Below are 14,814 nucleotides of genomic sequence, written 5' to 3'. Positions count from 1 at the left end.
ATTCTTCCACCAGGGACCATACCAAACTACCCACACAGTTGTTTGGATCTGTGCTGTTTGCTGCAAGCCATTCAGCCATTAGGTGCTCCAAAATTGTGTTGGTTTTAATGGGCCTTAGCTATAAGTTGCATTGGCTCCAGGCTAAGTTAGTTCCCCTTGAAATCCATGGGACTGGAGTAATTAGCTTGTCTGATTTAATTGTATCTTGCCTGAAATTGCTCTGGAAGAAGAGCAGTAGCCCAGAACGCGTAGGGCGCATTACGTTTCTTGCCAACTCCTGTTTTGTTTTCAACGACAGAACATCGGCATTTGCTCCATTTTCATGATACTTCCAATTTACATAGATGCCAGCCTGCAGCCAGTGGGGTTTTGTGGCAGATCAGGACTGCTTCCTGGTCTGGTGTTGGCATTCAGTCCAATCTGCTTCCTAGCTGCTATTAGCTCCCAAGCTAAGAGGTAAAATTGCCCCACCAAAAAATGTACTGAGCAGCAAGAATACAACATTTTGGATTTGATCTTGCCAAATAGTTTTCCGGTAGCTCACACGGTGGTGGCCAAAAGGCATGGTTTGTTCCATCACTGTGTGTGCTTTATCGTGCCCTTTTGTTGGTCTTCCTCTGATTTGTGTCCTGTTTCCATTCCTCATGCTGCTGCTCCTGTAGTCTCTTCAGCCTCTGGTTTCCTCTTCTTTCCCCTTCCATTTTGCTCTCTTTCTCTTGTCTCAAGCTTTAAAGCTTTTGCTTCTTAAACATAAAGCTTCCCATATTCTTCTTCCACCCTCTCTTCTTTGCTTCTCACCATTCCTTTATTCATTTATTGTTGCCAGTCTTCCTAAATCTAGAATCGCTTCCTTTTCTCCTTTCCGTTTGTTTTAATTATTTCGTTTTTATCCCACTCTTCACTGAAGAAGCTCAGGGCAACAAACACTGCTTCTCCCCAGTGCAGAGATTTAAGCTGAGAGTAACTGGCTCAAGGTCACCTAAGCCACATCCACACCATATGTTTAAAGCACGACTATACCACTGGGTGGCGCTGTAGGTTAAACCACAGAGCCTAGGACTTGCTGATCGGAAGGCCGGCGGTTTGAATCCCCGCGATGGGGTGAGCTCCCGTTGCTTGGTCCCTGCTCCTGCCAACCTAGAAGTTTGAAAGCACGTCAAAGTGGAAGTAGATAAATAGGTACAGTGGTGCCCCGCAAGACGAATGCCTCGCAAGACAAAAAACTCGCTAGACGAAAGGGTTTTTTGTTTTTTGAGCAGCTTCGCAAGACGATTTTCCCTATGGGCTTGCTTCGCAAGACGGAAATGTCTTGCAAGTTTGTTTCCTTTTTCTTAACACCGTTAATACAGTTGCGACTTGACTTCGAGGAGCAACTCATAGAACGCGGTGTGGTAGCCTTTTTTGAGGTTTTTAAAGACTTTGGTGATTTTTGAAGCTTTTCCAAAACTTTCCCGACACTGTGTTTCGCAAGACGAAAAAAATCGCAAGACGACAAAACTCGTGGAACGAATTAATTTTGTCTTGCGAGGCACCACTGTACTGCTCCAGCAGGAAGGTAAACTGCATTTCTGTGCACTGCTCTGGTTCGCCAGAAGCGGTTTAGTCATGCTGGCCACATGACCCGGAAGCTGTACGCCTGCTCCCTTGGCCAATAAAGCGAGATGAGCGCCGCAACCCCAGAGTCGGCCACGACTGGACCTAATGGTCAGGGGGCCCTTTACCTTTTTTATACCACTTTTAACAGCCGTGGCTTCCTGCAAAGAATCCCAGAAACTGTAGTTTAAGGGTTCTGAGTTGTCAGCGGGTCTCTATTCTCCTCGCAGAGCTACAATTCTCAGAGTTCCCTGGACAGATTGTTAAACCACTCTGGGAGGAGAATAAGGGTCTCCCTGCAATTCTCAGCACCCTTAACAAACTTCAGTTCCCAGAATGCTTTGGAGAAAGCTAAGACTATTAAAATAGTATAATAGTGCTTTGACTGTATTGTGGGTGTGACCCTAATGAGTTTCATGGAGGCAGAGGGATTAGAACTCAGTTTTCTCCAGTCCTAGACCAAGACTCTAGCCTTACTACACTTTGACTCCCTGGGCTCTTTACACTGGCTGCAGCCAAATTCTAGAATTGAATCCTGAGGTTCTTTCTCATCCTTTAAAACATATCTAAATCTTCCCGTAGCCTTTCAACTCTCCCTTCCCCTATTTCCCTTTCCTTTTGTCGTAGAGTTTTAGAAACCAGCTTGCAAGTAGGGGTGTATCTGATAGGAAAGCGATAACTGACGTTACAACTTTCTCGTTCTTTTATTGACCTTTTATTTCTTTTGATGGTACTAAGAACAAACCGGTACATTTTTAAACAAATCATTTAAATAAGCAATTAGTGCTGTACTGCGCAATTAGGACTGCAGTCCTAGATCCACTTACTTGGGAGTAAGCCCCTTTGAACTCAATGGTACGGAAGACACAAAAGTTGCTCCGTGGGAAAGAATCACACCTGTCTTCTCTCATACCCAGGATGTGCTGTTCTGACTAGCTCCTCTATTGCACCCTGTTCTGTAAGGTAGGCAAAGGGTAGAACGTGATTGCCAGACACCTGTAGGTAAAGAAGGGGAATGGTGTAGGAAGAAGCAATGTCCAAAGCCTTGGAGAACACCTGCAACCCCCATCAGCCACAGCCAGCATGGGCAATAGTTGGGGTTGATGGGAGATGTAGTCTAGCTACACTTGCAGAGCCACAGAGCCAATGTCAATTTGATGCTGTAAGAACTAATGATTCACCTTCACCCCATTACTTAACAACTAGAAAGCTGGGTGTCCCATTGCCCAGCACCTTACAACAGGGCTTGGGCTGAATTCAGTCTTGAGGGATCTGCTTACTAGGATTCCCATGACCCCCTAATAATGCGTTACAGCAAGAGGACATGCCATTATTTGAAACAGACGAGCCACAAGTAACCTGCAATCCCGAGTGTGCACTCTTGCTTCAGAATATAAGAAGTGCCTTGCTGGATCAAACTTAGCTCACCCTAGGTTTTGAGAATCCCAGCAGATATTAGAGAAATTGGGCATAGTCTCAATGTTTCCAGGACAAAGTGCTCTCTCTCTCTTACTGCAGTACTTGCTGACGCAAAGAGGAAACATTTTCCACATCGTGTTTTGAAGCATAAGCCTTATGTTGGTATAAGATCTTTTCAATAATGTTTGTTGTGCAATTTTCAGCAGCTGCCAAAACTACATTATCAATGTTTTTATTTTAAATTTGTATTCGTCAAATGACAACCGTGCTTTAAATTCCAAAGAATGTAATTTCAATAAATCACATTTGTTCAAGATCTGCAATTCTCACTGGAAGTAACTAATGAGAACAGAAAGCTGCAGCAGTTCCAGTTACGTTATTGTTTGATCGCATTCACTGGATTTTTACTTTCCTTTCTTCCCTTTGTAATCCCACCCTTGTTAAAGGAAGCCCTCATAAGTAATGGGGGGCAAGCAGGAAAAAAATATGCACCTCGTACTCCTTAGCATTTTTACAGTGCAATCCTAGGCACGTCTACTCAGAAGTAAGACCCATTGAGTTCAGTGGGACTTACTGCATGGTAAGTGTGCATAGGATTGCCGCCTTGGAATACACTCTGTAATCCTTACAACTTCCTTGTAAAATTGGATCAATTTTATTATCGTGTCTATATCGTACATCCAAGGGGCTAGAGCTGAAACATGCTGATGAGATGAAGGCCATTTGGTGAGTTCATAGCAGAGGCCAAGATTAGATAATTTCTGTTTCATAGCTCAGCCTCTTTACCACTATTCTACACTAAACAACAAGAATATATGAGGGTAAGTATTAGGGATTTGCAACTGCTCTGTATCAGGGCTGATTTTACCATTCCCTGGGACAAACTGTGAGGTCAACAAAGCACCATGAGTCTAATCAAGACTCCACAAAGCTCCTTGTTGCACTGCCACTCTGTTTTTCTGTATTCTGTTCTATACAGTATATATCTATATTTTCCATGTCTCTCACCTCTCACCTCTCTCTACTCCAGGTCTGTGGGCTTGGCAAGAAGTGAGGCTTTCTCAGTTCTGCCTACAGAGCGCTAGAGGAGCTCTGGATTATTGTGGTTGGAGCAGAGCAGTAGAGGGTTTTGGTTTTTTTTAGTTTAAAGCTTCATTTAACAACATAAAAATAATACTTTGTTTTTTAATCAATTGTCCCCTGCCTGCTTGAAAACAAAAATCCTCCACAGCTCTGCATTGCAAGTTGGATGTCATACTCTCCCAACACAAACAAGCACTGGGAAAGCTAAACTGACCAGTGCAAAGCTGCGAGTGTGTTTTCTTTTAAGTACAAGCAAGAATACACAACACTTGCCCATATATCATTTTAAAATAGGAAAAAGAACCCCACTCTTGAAAGTATGAAATTAAAATGGATTGTTGAAGGTGGCCTATAAGGATATTGCTGTCCCTTTTATTTGCAAGACCCTTTTATCATTCCCTTGAACCTGCAATTTAGTAGGCTTAATCCACCTGATGCCGGCAAATTTGATAATCTTTTGCAAAAAGGGGGGGATGGGGAGTTAAAACTCTTTTTGAGTTACCGATAAGAGTGATTGGGAACACAGAGCTTTATTTTATATAGTGCACCTGGGAACCTGAATTGCATCTCAAAGCACACATAAACTTGGAAACATCATTTTAAAAAACCTGCATGGAGACGAGATCCATCGTCAAACCCATGCACACCCCCAGAAAACAATTTACATTAGTCATCTAGTTGTCTTCTTAGATGCACTCACGCTCACTTTCCTTTGCAATGATAAGGTCCATTGTCTTCTTCACAAATGTCAGCCGTCTCTTCCAGATTTAATGCTCTCAGAGAAGACATTTTTTCTAATCGCAACAGCATGAAACCTGACATACGCAACAGAGTTCTCTTTCTTTTACAGACAAAAATGCAATGGAAACAATATAAAAATGTTAAGATCAGAAATCGGCTAACTTATGGAGAGATGTACTGTATTCTTAATCGCCTGCATAAGCCTGACGGAATAGAAAGGTTTTCAGCAGGCATTTAAAAATTGGCACAGTCTGCTACTGGCAGTGTCTTCCACAGGACTGGGCCAATGACATTAAAGGCTTAGTTTCTTGTTGTTGTCAAACAAGCCTTGCCAGCTTGCGGAATGGCCAACAAGGCTTCAGCAGTTGATCTCTGTGATCAAGCTTGGACCAAAGTTGCTCAGGGCTTTGTAGATTAATACAAGGACCTTGAACCTGGCTCAGTAGTAGACGGACAGCAAATGCAGATATTTTAACAATGGTGTCACATATTGCTAGCCCGCTGCCTTCACCAGCAGCCTGGTCACCACACTCTGCGCCAGCTGACGCTTCAAAGCCAAAACCAAGAGCAGCCCTACATTGCAGAAATCCAGCCTTGATATTACCAAAACAAGAACTGCAATGGAAGGACTATCTCTCCAGCTTGCCAACCAGGTGAAGCTGATAAAAGGCCCTCCTAGCCACAGGGGGCACCTGGACCTCTGATGTCAAACATGTATCTACCCCCAGGCCATGCACTTGCTCATTCAAAGAGAGTGCAACTCCATCCGGAATGGGTAACTCGACTGTCTCCCATAGAGCAGATCTATGCACCAGGAAAGAAGCAAAGGTACAGAAGTGGAAGACCTTCTCACACCACAAGTCTCTCCTGTCTCTCCCCACTCCCAAGCCTCTGGGGGAGTCCTGAATAGCAGGGCTGGTGACATGGGGAATGGCAGAAAAGTGGAAGGAAATCTTTCCAAATCAAGAAGAGGCAACTTGAACAAACGGAGCTCCACTTATGTGAGGTACTGCTTCTGCCTGGTTTGGGTGACTGCCATGTACACACTATTCTGGACTGCACTTGAACCTTTTAGGGTATGCAGGAAATATTTTACAATTTTGTTGTTGTTTTTTTAAAAGGGTTCTCCTCCCCCTCCCCTTCCACTGCCATAATCTAAACTTCAGAGGCCATTGCATGCCTAGACCAAATGATGGCGATAACAAACTATGCAATATCAAAATAAAAAAATTCCTTCCAGTAGCACCTTAAAGACCAGCTAAGTTAGTTCTTGGTATGAGCTTTCGTGCGCATACACACTTCTTCAGATACACGAAAGCTCATACCAAGAACTAACTTAGTTGGTCTTTAAGGTGCTACTGGAAGGAATTTTTTTATTTTGACTATGGCAGACCAACACGGCTACCTATCTGTATGCAATATCACCTGCTGATCTACTGCTAGTTGTTACATAGGGAGTTCTAAGCAGCTGTTGGTGCCCAGGTAGAAAGTTTAGGTAGGAAAACAGAATGCCACTTCCTCTTTACACATTCAACCCCCAACTCTCTACACACAGAGAACATTTCTTTGTAAGGGCAGGGATGCTCAGTCATAATGTGACATGCTTATTTTTGCTGTTAAACACAGCATTGGGCTCCATTTGAGGAGAGCAACGCTTCTGTGTAGGTCCTCCTTCCTCAGGAACGTTAACAGCAGATGTACAGCCAGGACAGGCTTTTCCCTGTTATAGGCTCCTCGGTGATGGACTAACAGCACAGTGCTACTTAGCTTATGATGCCTCAGTTAAAAGCTTTCTGTATTTCATGGCTTTTAAGATGCCTCTCTCTTTGATATGTTGCAGCTCCTCCTGATTGTGTACCACAGGTGTTATTTTAAATGCCAGAGATGGCATACCCTCCAACATCCTAGCGAGACAAATCAGTACATGACCTTGATGGAGGCCATGCCCCCTCACCCAGGCCCCGCCCCTTCTTGGCTATCAGCTCCCTCCCTCAGAGCTCACCACTCCCCACCCCCACCCCACTGAGGGCCCCTTACACACCTTCGCTCACCACCTCCTCAGCCGCTTCAGGGGCCGCAGTACTCTGCTTTCCAGCCCACGTACTTCTGGAAGCAATGCTTCATTTCTGGAAGCTAGCACAGCTGCCGGAAGGAGGAAGGAGAGGGGTTCCATCTTTCAGCCAGAGCACGGGATCCAAAATGAGACATTCAGGATTGGGATTTGAAGGCCAGGGTGGTTTCTGTAAATCTGGGATGCCCTTCTTTAAAAGGGACAGTTGCACTGCCTGGAGATGGGAAGTTTGTGGGTTGCTAGGTGTAGAATCATAGAATCATAGAGTTGGAATAGACCACAAGGGCCATCGAGTCCAACCCCCTGCCAAGCAGGAAACACCATCAGAGCACTCCTGACATATGGTTGTCAAGCCTCTGCTTAAAGACCTCCAAAGAAGGAGACTCCACCACACTCCTTGGCAGCAAATTCCACTGGGTGTTGCTGTACCACAACTCCCATCAGATCCAGCCAGCATGGACAATGGCTAGGGATTAGGGGAGTTGTAGTAGGACATCTGGAAGGATGTAGGCTTCACATCCCTAGTTTTGGGTCATGCATAGGATTAGCAGAACTTTTAAAAAAATAAAATAAATAAATTGTGAACTATTTATATCTTCAGTACACCGTGTAGATCCCACAGGGGACAAGGAAACCCAACCCTTGCTCTGAAGTTTTCTCTATGTGCACACTAAATACATGGATGGGGGGGTGGCCTCAACCTCTGATGCTAACCCTGCCCTCAGGACTCCCTGCCTGAGTGTCCAAAAGCAGTATGTAGGCATGAGGTGCTTGATACAAATGGAAGCTCTTATCCCTCATGCTCCTGTATCACATATACAGCTATGTATTGGTACAAGAGGGTGTTTGCACTGGCAGCTAAGGAAGAGAGAGATGGGAGAAGCCAACAAATCTGCCTGCCAATCACTCCCTCACTGCCCTGCTGATGTTGAGACCCATGAGTTTTGTCAGGGGGACCAGGAAGTGGAGAGAAACACCAGGTGCAGCTTATTGCTGCTACCTTCTTTCTCTTCCTTTCTTTTGCTCTTTTGCTGCTGTGGAAAAGGTGTGGTAGCTCCATTTCTGTGGGTGCTTGTGGGCAACAATTCGTGCTGCTCAGGTTGGGAGCCTGGATGAGTTGAAGAGTGGTGGTGAAAGGTGGTGAAATGTTGCTCCAAAGCCACAGAGTGAGGGTCGATTGGGGCAAACTGAGGCCTCTTCGTGTGAGACAGATTGCTAAGACCATTGGTTGTTCAGCCTTGAATGTTAATAATTGTAGCTAAGCTGCTGAGCTGGTTTCACACGTGATGCTAAGGCACAGTTTAATAAACCATTGTGTAATAAACCATGGTTTAGTGTTATGTATGAACCAGGCCAATGTAGACAATACTGAGCTAGACAGAGCAGTGATCTGACTTGTTTTAAGGTAGCTTCCCATATTCCTATGTTACCTGTGAAAGCACTGCATCAGTTATCGCTACAGTAATGAGAGGTAGAAGGAAACCTTTTAATTATGGGGTCTTTCAGGGTGCAATATCAACAGCCACCTCAATCGCATCTTTATTTCCAATTGCTGAAGCTGCATACTGCTACAGACTGGTCTCCCAATTTGCCTATAGAAACCTTTTAAGATGTGGAAGTTGAAATGACTAACAGAAGAGGACACTGTTCAGCTCAGAGTGTTTAAGACCACAAGGTTTGCATGTGCGGCTTTAATTTTTCTTCTTCACTGTCGACTTCTCACAGACCACAAAGAGCTTGGCAAGCAGAAGACAGTTACAGCAGCCCAGCAAATAGACCACGGGAACCCTGAGCAGAATAAGAAACAGAACAAATGCTCCTAGGGATATATGATTTTTAGTCATAGCAACCTTCTCTGATCTTAATTCAGCTGAGGCAAAGTGAGAGGAAACAGGTTTTGTGTTTAACAGATTGTGCTTTTTAGGTATTTTCCACATAGAGTGCTCCTCTTCTTTCCCCTCTTTATCTGAAAGCTGCAGCAACATATCCGCTCAGCTTTCTGAGGGTAGAATTATTATTTAAAAGATGAGATTGTATTTGTTTTGCATAATGATTTTATTCATAATTTATTATGAAGGCCTGGGTCGTTCTCCTTGCAAGATCAATAAACAAGCTCAAACTAAAATGCTACTTGGCAGCATTTTAATATCTAAAAACACAGCAGAATCATGTCTTCCCATCCATACCTTTCTCCTAAAGTTTGCCTCCTTTCCTCACAAACTGATAATATATGCTTACATAAGGAGGGACCTGTAATAAAATGTTACAGTGCATGCAGGGCCTCCTGTTTACTGTCCCAATCTGTTAGCCACGCCCTCGACCTGCTCCGTTCAATTTTCCTTCCTAAGTAGTTTTCCAACCCTCACCCCAACAACCGCGTGAGGTAGGCTAAACTCAGAACTGGTGACTGAACCAAGGTCACCATGGAGCTTCCGATCAGGTGCCTGGGGCGACATGCCTGGGGTGGAGTCTGCCTGCCTCCTACAGCTGAGGGGGAGGCAGCGGGTGGGCCATTTGGGGAGTGCAGAGCCTGCGGGTGCCCAAGCCAGTACGTCACTCCCAGAAGACACGTGTGGCTCGGGCACGCTGCAGGCCCCATGGTGAGTACCGCCCGCCATTTTGTCACCCCTCCTCAGTGGTGACACGTGGGGAGCCTGCTTCCACCACCCCCTTCTTCCGCCTCTGGCGTCATGGCCAAGTGGGGATTTGGAGCCTGGTCTACAAGCTCAGGCTTTGACACTACCCCTGGCTGTAGAAGGAACTGCTTAAGTGGTCAAACCAGGCTGTTTCCTGGGTTAATGCCTTAGCAAAGTCTTTTAAGCATCTCTGCATGGTTAAAGGGTTTCCCAAGTGCAGGTGTGTTGCCATAGAAACTACTAGCTAGTGGTGCTTCCAGAAGAAGGGGCAGATCTTCCTGCCTACCCCACAATTTCTCTCATTTACTCAATTCTATATTATGCCCTGGGTGGTGTTGTGGGTTAAACCACAGAGCCTAGGACTTGCCGATCAGAAGGTCTGCGGTTCAAATCCCTGCAACGGGGTGAGCTCCGGTTGCTCGGTCCCTGTTCCTGCCCACCTAGCAGTTTGAAAGCACGTCAAAGTGCAAGTAGATAAATAGGTACCGCTCCGGCGGGAAGGCAAATGGCGTTTCCGTGTGCTGCTCTGGTTCGCCAGAAGCGGCTTAGTCATGCTGGCCAAATGATCCGGAAGCTGTACGCCAGCTCCCTCGGCCAATAAAGCGAGATGAGCGCCGCAACCCCAGAGTCGGCCACGACTGGACCTAATGGTCAGGGGTCCCTTTACCTTTACCTATATTATGCCCTATATCTCTCACCCAATGTATCATAGCTGATTTAACCAGTTCGTCTTTTGTCTTCCATCAAGTCACCTTCATTCTAAGGAAACCCAACCTATGGTGCGCTGGCACCAGGGCGGCATGTCCTGTTCCATTTCACCGCTTAAGGTGAAACAGAAACATGCCATACTTCAGTGTCTCCACGCCCTCCCTTATTTGGTTGTGCAGCAAGTTCTCTCAAGAGAACCCAGCAAGTTCTCTCAAGAGTTCACTGAAATCTCATGCAGTCTTGGTGAGATTTCATAAGATTTCAATGAGCTGTTTCTGTTTCTGGCACCACTTCTCCACCAGTGGTGGTGGCGGCGGTGGGGCAGGCAAGGTACCCATGAGGGGGCACCTCTTGGGCTTCCACCAGCCAAGGTGGCTACCTCAATTCACCTCATGGGTGGAATAGCCCCGGCCTCATGGGTGGGACGCCCCCGGCCGACAACCTCTGAAGTCTCCCACTGGTCAGAGACTGAGGTACGTGTAATACTGACGTTAGAAGGATTGTGTTTCTTGGAACAGGAACTGTGAGCAAGCTGTGCCTGAGCTAAGGTGAGAGAAACAGCAACACTCCTGGAACAGATCAACTTGATGTTCCAGCAGCTTAAAAGCATTGAACTGAAGATACAGCAGCAAGCAGAGAAGCAAATGCAGATGATGGAGTAGCTTAAAAGCAGTCTTGAACAGCAGAAGCATTACTGAGCAGCAAATGGAGCTGCAGAACCAGAGACTGAATAGGTCATGCCATCAGATTATGGGGAGCCTTGAAGGGGGAAATGGCGACCTCCGATGTGAGCTTATGAAGACTCTTAAATTCACACATAAGAAGGTGAGAGCTTTGCCTGTTCAGCCTCTACAAATGGTTCAGAATGACCCAGAAGCTCAGTTGCAGAGTACTCAGAAGGGGTGGCTAAGGAGATCAAGGGCAGCTGGAAGGCATAAAGATTGGAAGTCAATTGTGGAGAAGGAAGAGACTTTGACTATTTAGGAGTCTGCAAATGGGTAGCAGACAGAAGGAATAGAAGCCTCAATAATGGGAGAAGAACAAGCAAGAGATGGAGGAAGCAAGTGCCACAGAGAGCACTGTAGACACACCCAGAGCGCATCCAGACTGCCCCCCATCCTATAACAATATTCTGTTTACTTTTCAGCTTTTTAAAAACAATTTTTACCTGCATACTTACTTGTGGAGGGTGTATACACTTCCTTTTATACCAGGTCTTGCATGCTCTTGCTTAAAACCCTTATCGATGGTTTTATCAGCGTCCACCAAGTTCCCAGGAACTAGCACTCCCCCAAATTACATTTCTTCTTTGAGAAACAATTTAAGACCTTTGTGTGGGGGAGGTAGTTGCTCATATTTGATATGATGCTGAAACATGAAGTGAAGCTGATTTGACCTCTTTGGAAGTTACCCAGAATTAGTTCTTAAGAACACTCTTGTGCTTTCCTTGTGACACTGCTGCACTGCTTCATGCCCAAGTTAGCTTTCCATTTTATTAAAGTCTCTTTCCACAATATGCTACTTATGCCATCCAAGTCATATGCCTGACACCAGGTTGCCTAAACAGGCCAATGTTTTCAACAGGGGCAATAAATGAAAAGGCTATTTTGTATATTATGCTTGTCCTATAAACGTCTCAGCATATTTGACATGATTATCTAGAAGAGATTGACTTAACTTTTGGAGAAGTTCTTGCAGTGTAACATCAAAATGAGTTCTAATGTTTTCTAGGTGGCCTTGTTGCCTTACAGTTCACCGTGCCAAAAAAAATTATAAACTCTTCCAGACTATGCAATATTTCCCCCCTCTCTCATCACACTCTCCTCTGAGCATAATAGGATGTTTATTTTAATTATTTCATGAAATTTATACACCTTTTGATTGTAAAAACACCCACCCACCCTCAAAGCCATTTACAAAAGATAAAACAGTAAAATCAAGAAAAATTGCAACCCTGCTTTAAAATATACAAAAGCTAGATAGAGAATATTGAACATTATTTATTCAACTACCCATTATGTAATGGCTCACATGAGTTCGTTCTCTTAGAGCCCTTAATGAATTCCTAGACTTTGTTAAGGTTTGATACTTGTTATGCAATCAAAGTGCAATATGTAACCCTAATAATAATAATAAAAATTTTTATTTTAATGTTATTTTTATTTATACCCCGCCCTCCCCAGCCAAGACTGGGCTCAGGGTGGCTAACACCAAATTTAAAATACAGCTAAAAAAAACAACAAAATCACAAATTAATTAAAATACAGCATAAAATACAGCTTAAGATGCAGCCTCGTTTTACTGGCGGCCCATAAATCAAGACCTTAAGGGAAGAAAACATCAAATATTCATCAGGGCCAGTTATCCATGCTGGTCCTACATGGGCCAGCAAAAGGGCCGAGGGAAAATTTATATGCAGGACCCCATATAAGGGGTTCCATCGAAAAAAGAAGAAAGAGGGGAGGTCAGACTGAGTCCAGACCAAAGGCCTGGTGGAACAGCTCCATCTTGCAGGTCCTGCGGAAAGATGTCAAATCCCACAGGGTCTTGGTCTCCTGCGACAGAGCGTTCCACCAGGTCAGGGCCAGTGCTGAAAAGGCCTTGGTCTAGTCTTTATTTGCTTTTGTAACTTATAAAAGATGCTATAAATTGGTGCATTTAGTTGCTATTTCTTGGACTGATGACCATGTGCTATGCTTAAATTTGCTGGTGGTAGATACCCTTTGATCTTTCTGTCCCTACATCTGAATGATTCTAAGTATTCTATTTGAATTCTCATTTTGCATAATGGAATGTTTTACCTTATGGTCAATAAACTTCAAGCAAATATATTTATTAAGCTATATATGTTCTAGCATAATAAGAATGATGCACAATGTAAGCAAATTATTGTTTACATACACAAAGCAGTAAATGAAATTGCATAGTGAGTCATTATTTATATACTGTAACACTATAAATGTAACATATAGACTACCTTCCCAATTGTCCATTCACAAACTGTCCTGTAATTGAAAAATTGCTTTCAGCGTGTAAAGTGATAAAATTATATTTGTAATTCTGCTTAGTGCTTTGAAGTAAAATGAAACTGTAGTGTGTTTATTCTGTTTTGATTTACTCGTGTTTGCTAGAGACACTCTCAAATGCCTCTTATAGAAGCAGCTCTGAATTAATCAGGCACAGCTCCAATAGGATTATTTGAAGTGGTAACATACACTAAGCAGAGCTATGATCTTACAAGTCGTAAGCACTGCCATACTACTTGCTAAATTGGGCAGCAATCAACAGCATATTTACACAAACTCTGAAAGTATCTTGTTTAGTTCAGCAGCTACAGGAGGATAAGTTTTTAAAGAACTGTAGCCTTTAGTTTGCTCTGCAAAACAACTGGATCAGAGTGCTTGAATATAATCACCCATGCAGTCTCATCCTACACATATATACAGTATTTACTTCTGAGAAAATTCAATGGACCTTTTTTCCAGGTAATTCCAGGTGCATAGGATTGCAGCATGGATGCTGGAACTTACTTAAATCCAAGCACTCTATCTTTAGATCTCAGCTGTAATCTAAGGTTACCAGATGTCCCTGTTTCTCGGGGACAGTCCCTGGATTTACAAATCAGTCCCCATACAAGATCCATTGAAGTTGAAAAGTGTCCCCGGATTCACTGAAAAAAATCTGGTAACCTTACTGTAATCATATATGTTGAACTCAGCGAAGCAGTCAAATGGATCTTTGGATAGCTCACATGCAACCCTTTAACTCCCTCAGAAGGTGGTGGACACTCTCTCCTTCAAGGTTTTAAAGCAGTGGCTGGATGGCCATCTGTCACGGATCCTTTAACTGAGATTCCTGCATTGCATAGGATTCTACAATTCTATGAACTGCAGCCGATGAATGAATACAGGGGAACATTTTTTGTCCCAAACACTTAAGAGTATGCACCTGAGCCAGAAGACACGTTCCTCTTGACCATATGAATGAACTAAAAAGTACTATAAATTGCAGGTTCTGAATTTTAATTTTAATCCTGTTCTTCAAACGAGGCTCCCAGAACAGCTTACAAATCACTAAAGAAGAGGCAGTCCCTGCCCTTGAGCTTCATCTAGAAGGGCATGGCACAAAAGCAAAATGGACCAGGGTGGAAAGAGAAAATACATGGACGCTGGCTAATGTACTTAGTTACAAGTTCAAAAGACCAGTTGGGACAGAATAGCTCCAGGACAGGAGGCACCTGAAGTTCATAGCCTTTTAGGAGCACAAATTGAGTGGCTCTGCATCCCTTCTCTTTCTCCCTTTGCTGCAGGCTGATGCCAGCTGACAGGTCGATGGAGGGAGGAGCCTGGCCCCGTCTTCTGGATCTGGAAGGTCAAGAAGAGATGTGCAAGGCGGCAGCAACAAAGCAGTAAAAAATGACGTACATGCAACTTTGTTTTGTGCGATATTACAAGAACAGTTATATCTAAGTAAATGGTCATGGCGATGAAATATAATAATAATAATAATAATAATAATAATAATAATAATAATGTTTTAATATTTTCTTTTATTGTTGTGCCA

The 14,814-nt window shown here is 43.9% G+C and overlaps 2 long non-coding RNA genes across 2 annotated transcripts; one reads left to right on the top strand and one right to left on the bottom strand.

The window, feature by feature from the left end:
* Positions 1-2,282: 2,282 nt before the first annotated feature.
* On the bottom strand, positions 2,283-12,218 carry LOC310704694. Its single transcript, XR_014524958.1, has 3 exons — positions 11,432-12,218; positions 6,878-6,978; positions 2,283-2,589 (listed from the first exon to the last, which is right to left on the bottom strand). It is a non-coding gene; the product is annotated as an uncharacterized lncRNA (long non-coding RNA).
* Positions 9,394-14,729, top strand: LOC310704699. The gene is made up of 3 exons (XR_014524963.1): positions 9,394-9,507; positions 10,770-11,076; positions 14,561-14,729. It is a non-coding gene; the product is annotated as an uncharacterized lncRNA (long non-coding RNA).
* The last annotated feature ends 85 nt before the right edge of the window (positions 14,730-14,814 follow it).

This window comes from Podarcis liolepis (genome assembly GCF_965112155.1).
Source record: "Podarcis liolepis genome assembly, chromosome: 4".
In the NCBI taxonomy this organism is placed as follows: Eukaryota; Metazoa; Chordata; class Lepidosauria; order Squamata; family Lacertidae; genus Podarcis; species Podarcis liolepis.
This window is presented reverse-complemented; position numbering and strand designations above follow the sequence as displayed.